We start from the raw sequence: 6,000 nt of genomic DNA, 5'->3' as shown, positions 1-6,000 counted from the left end.
ATAGATATGATAAAATACTATAATGTTTGTGCAAGTTTTTTTCTGGAGTTCCTTATTAATTGTACTTTTGATAATTCCTGTCACTATGTCAACAGTGGAACATTCTTGGTCCAAGTTAAAACTAATTAAAAGTTATTTAGGGAACACAAGTGAACAACAATGTTTAACAGTTTGCACCTCTCAGAATAGAAACTCAGGCAGCTGACAAAGGAAATTGAAAAACATGCATCGTTTTGACTCTTCCAGACGACAGCAAAGACTGAAGTTTGCTTATGTAACCGATACAAACCCAGAATCCTACAGGGTCCAGTCTTGGACCCAGCCCTGCAGGAAAATATAATTAAAACAATTCAAATCTTTTCTGTCTCTTGAGAAAATGCCAAAGGTAGGAGTGTACTTTAAATCTCCAGCAAAGTTCCTTAACAATACTGTTTGGAATCCTCTCTCTCTGACTAGCACTCTCTCCTTCTCTCTCTCCCTTCCCAGCTCCAGAGACCCGGCCAGAGACTTTTCTCTCTCCACTCCCTCTTTCTCTGCCCCAGTTTTTCACTTGTCATTCAACTTGGCCTCACAGGTTTCTTTAGTTTTCTTTAAGACTGCTATTACCCAGACTCTGGGTGACAAAGAAAAGTTCAAAACACACCCTTTGTTACAGGCAGAGAGTGGGAGCGGGTCACATTTGATTTTGCCTCAGATTCATTTTCCTTGATTTGTGTTTGTCCCAGAGAACGTGAGAAGCCAGTTGCAGAAGGATTTTGTCATCAAAGCATTTCCTGAATTAATCAAGTGGTTAGACCCTGGCGCTGCAAGGGCCAAGGCCTTGCTGCAGTTCCCGTGAACTTTGCTTTGTCTCATAGCCACAGTGCACATTTCTGCCATGAGTCACGTGTCCAAATGCACCCTGGAATCAACATATCCTGTGAGGCTCAGAACTTCTGCTTATATTTTATATAAGTACATAAAATATTATGTAAGCTTTCCTTTTAGAAGGAGAATATATACACATACACACGCACGCGCATATGTATACAATTTTTTTCTTTTAGGTCCAAGTGCAGTTGCTCTAGATGAAGCAAAGGTGAGAGGCAAGAAGCACCACCTCTAGGCCACATCTCCCCTCTGAGGGGCCTCTTGGAGCACAGTTTGGACCATGTGTGTAGTGGCCAGAACACCATATATGGAATTAGAAATATCTCGGCGACTTACGACCTAAGTGGGTTTGGACACATTAACATACACCCACCCCTCTGGGTGGCTGTGAGAGTGAAATGGTAGATGGCTGGATCTCTGCAAACGGTGATTTCCTCCCTATCGTTAGTCTCCAGGGGACAAAGCAGAGAAAGAGAGCAAAGGTGGATGGGGGCAAATCCATCCCAGCCTCTGGAATAAAATAGCACCAAGATAGGGTGGACCCATGGTGAGTGGGCAGCAACCTGTTTTGTATGTCATAAGAAGCATTTCTGTAACCCAATGATTACAGATCCAGTAATTCCTACAAAACTGTCAGCCTGAACTGCCGGGCACTGAGCTTGGCTGAAAAAAAAAAAAAAATGAATTAAAAGAAACTGGCCACTTCAGACAGAGGCGGGTCAGTTGGTGTGAACTGGATAAAATATCAGAGCCAGAAGAAGTCCGGGTTTTCAAATGAGTTTCATTTAGCTCTTGAGCTGTCCAGTAAGGATTCCCGGGAACTGTGAACTATAAAATAGACTCTGTCGGGGGAATGAGAGGTGACCCCTCTTTCCCAACTCTCCTGAGGGGAGACCACGGCTCCGGGGCCCCCAGGAACACATCTGAGCCTCCTGCCTTCAGGTTTCCGGGTGGACGGCACCCCGACAGGCCCTGGGGTTCGCGGGCGATGCTCCAGGCAGGAGAGCCGCCCCACCGTTACTTCAATGACCCACTGTTGCCACCTGCTGGCCGCTGGAAGGAGGAGCTCAGCGCTGGGAACAGGAGGGTTTGGCTAAGGGGTAGCCAGGCTCCTGGGAGAGGCACCAAAATACAGACACAGACTGAGGGTTTTCTCCAAAGAAGTGACCTTGGGAGGATCCACAACTATTCCATTCACTAAGCCACACAAGAAGGTGGACTTTTGTAAAAACAGTACCCTTCACTCATGCATTATTTAATTAGCCAATTACGAACACTTTTGTAGCTATGTACCAGGTACCCTGAGAGGCACTGGAGCAATTGATTGCCATCCCTCATTCTACCTCCAAATGACATGATCAGTGTGATCTTCTCCCCTATGCACTGAACTAAGCTTTACATTTATTCATTCCATCACCAATAATTATTAACCGAATGCCTACCATGGGACAGGCTCTGGGCCAAGAGCTGAGGATACAGCGGTAAGCAAAATCCGGCGCTGTCTCTGCACTCACTGGTCAGCAGTCTAGTGGGAGAGACAGACATAAATCAGATCACCACACAAATAAATGTAACAGTACACAACTGTGATAGGTATAACAGAAAAATATAATTGTGATAAGGGCAGACCTGAATGGCTTTGATTAATTCTAAAACAGGGATTTGGGCTATTTGATATGCATTAAAATCATTTAAAATCTTTTCATTCTTTGACACAGTACTTCCACTTGTAGGAGTTTATCCTAAGGCAACAATCAGAAAATTACCTGTTTTATAAGGATGTCCACTGCAAGATTGCCTGTAACAGCAAAATAAATAAATAAATAAATAAATAAAGGAAATCATCCAAAAGTCCAGTGATAAGGGGTTGGTTAAACAAGTTATCATACACTCAAAAAGTAGAATACTTTACAGCCATTAAAAATGAAAATGTAGAGACATTATTTGACTGGGAGCCTATTATATACTCTAAGTTATGGAAAAGTATGTAGAGTAAATCTCATTTTTGAAAACATTTTTATGGGTGTTTTCTTCCAGCTCCCTACTACACAATCAATTTTTTTTTCTTGTTACTGTTGGGTCATTATGATCATCATGTAGATATGCTGTTATTTTTCCCTTCCCCCAAAAGGGCACAAAACAAAAAAACTTCTATTGACGACTTCTCTCAGCAGCTACGACCTCATTTCCTTGTTATGCTCTGCAGTAAAGCCCCTCTAATTCCTCCCCTCTTAAACCTACTCCAGTCAGGTTTTGTGCATGTCAAGGTCACCAGTGGCCGCCATATTCCTAAGCCCTGTGGTCATTTCCGTCCTCATCTCATGGGCTCCATCAGCAGCATTTAACACAGCGGGCCACACCTTCTTCCTTGCAGAGCCTTTCACCTGGCTTTCAGAACCCCATCCTCTCTTGAATCTCCTCCTGCCTCAGTGTTTCCTCCTTCTCAGTTTTTGCTACATCCTCCTCTTCTTCCCAACTTTTTTTTCAATTGAGGTATAGCTAATTTACAGCATTACATAAGTTTCAAGTATACAACAGAGTGATTCACCATTTTGAAAAGTTATACTCCATTTATTGTTATTATAAAATACTAGCTATATTCCATTTGCTGTAGCTTATTTCTTTTCTTTTTTTTTTTTTTTAAACAAAGACAGCTTTGGGCTTTTTCCTTGGGAAGTTGGCATTTTTTTAAAATTTATTTATTTATTTATTTATTTTGGGCTGTGTTGGGTCTGTTTCTGTGCGAGGGCTTTCTCTAGTTGTGGCAAGCGGGGGCCACGCTTCATCGCAGTGTGCGGGCCTCTCACCATGGCGGCCTCTCTTGTTGCGGAGCACAGGCTCCAGATGCGCAGGCTCAGTAGCTGTGGCTCACGGGCCCAGTTGCTCCGCAGCATGTGGGATGTTCCCAGACCACGGCTCAAACCCATGTCCCCTGCATTAGCAGGCAGACTCTCAACCACTGCACCACCAGGGAAGCCCTGCTTATTTCTTTTATACACAGTAGTTTGTACCTCTCAATCCCCTACCCCTATCTTACCCTCTCCCTTCCCTCGCCCTACTGGTAAACACTAGTTTGTTCTCTGTATCTGTGAGTCTGCTTCTTTTTTGTCATATTCACTAGTTTGTTGTAATTTTTAGATTCCACCTATAAGTGATATCATACAGTATTTTTCTTTCTCTGTCTGACTTATTTCACTAAGCATAATATCCTCCAAGTTCATCCATGCTGCTGCAAATGGCAAATTTCCTTCTTTTTTATGGCTGAGTAGTATTCCATTGCATATACATAAACCACATCTTCTTTATCCGTTCATCTGTTGGTGGTCACTTATGTTGCTCCATATCTCGGCTGATGTAAATAGTGCTGCTGTGAACATTGAGGTGCATGTATCTTTTCAAATTAGTGTTTTCATTTTCTTTGGATATGTACCTAGGAATGGAATTACTGAATCATATGGTAACTCTATTTTTAGTTTTCTGAGGAACGTCCATACTGTTTTCCACAGTGGCTACACAAATTTACATTCCCCTCAACAGTGCACAAGGCTTCCCTTTCCTTCACAACCTTACCAACATTTGTTATTTGTGGTCTTTTTGATGATAGCCATTCTGACAGGTGTGAGATGATAGCTCACTGCAGTTTTGATGTTAGTTCTCTTCTCTGCCTATACTCATTCCTTTGATCTCATCCAGTCGTGGTTTTAAGCACTATTTAAGCACCTAGTCTAGACCTCTCCTCTAAACTCCTGACTCCTAAATCCAACTGCCGGCTCAGATTTCTAGTAGACACCTCAAACTAACAGAACTCATGATTTTCCTCCCTTTTAATCTGTTCCATCCAAAGCCTTCCTTAATTCACTTGTTGGCACATATAACCTTCATAATGTTCAAGCCTCTTTTTTTTTTTTTTTTTTGCATCCAGCTCCAATCCTTCAGGAAATCCCATTAGCCCTGGTGTCAGAATATAGTTCCCAGATCCAACTACTTCTCATGGCCCTCACTGCATCCACTCTGGTCCTATCCACCACCATCCACCTCCTGGATTACTGTGTAGCCCCTAACTTGTCTCCCCTACAGCCTCTGGTCACCACAGGAGCCAGAGTTGCCCTTTTACAACACGTGTCAGATCATGTCACTCCCGCTCAAAACCGTGCAGGAGCTCTACATCTCACACAGAGTAAAAGTCTACAAGGTGTGCTGAGTCTCCTCTGCCTCCGGGCTACTCTCTGACTTCATCCTCTGGCCGTCGCCCCGTCACTCACTCTGCCCCTGCCGGGCTGGCTTCTTTGCTCTGTCTTCAGCACACCAGGCCCATTCCCCTTGGGGACCTCTATTGCTGCTCTCTCTGCCCAGAATGCTCATACCACAGATAGCTGCGCCTCCTTCAGGTTTTTGCTCAAATGCCCCATCCTCACTGAAGCGTACCCTCGACCTACCATGTTTACAATTGCGATCCCCTCTCCAGCTGTCCCGATCCCCCTTACCCTGCTCTACTTTTTCCATAGTATTCTGACCTGTTAAGATACTAAACAATTCACTTATTATCTTATTATATATATATATATATATATATATATTTTTTTTTTTTTTTTTTTTTTTCGCCGTACGCGGGCCTCTCACTGTTGTGGCCTCTCCCATTGCGGAGCACAGGCTCTGGACGCGCAGGCTCAGCGGCCATGGCTCACGGGCCCAGCCGCTCCGCGGCATGTGGGATCTTCCCGGACCGGGGCACAAACCCGCGTCCCCCGCATCGGCAGGCGGACTCCCAACCACTGCGCCACCAGAGAAGCCCTCTATATATTTTTTTAATTGATAATCTCCGCCAACTAGAATGCATTTTCCCTGAGGAACAGAAATCTTCATTTTATTTACTGATGTATTCCAAATGCCTAGAACTGTGCCTGGCACATAGCAATGCCCAATGACAAAAATTTTTAACAAATGAAGACATGGGCGGAATCCTTTCACAATGTATATGGATGTCAAATCATCACATTGTACACGTTAAATATCTTACAATTTTATTTGTCAATTATACCTCAATAAAACTGCCAAAATAATTAATCTTTTCCTGAAAATATCATTTCCCTAGCATAAAAACCTAAAAATTAAAGGAAATCTTTTGACTTC

This window comes from Kogia breviceps, chromosome 2 (assembly GCF_026419965.1).
Source record: "Kogia breviceps isolate mKogBre1 chromosome 2, mKogBre1 haplotype 1, whole genome shotgun sequence".
NCBI lineage: Eukaryota > Metazoa > Chordata > Mammalia > Artiodactyla > Physeteridae > Kogia > Kogia breviceps.
The sequence above is the reverse complement of the archived record's forward strand: the minus strand, read 5'-3'. Positions refer to the sequence as shown.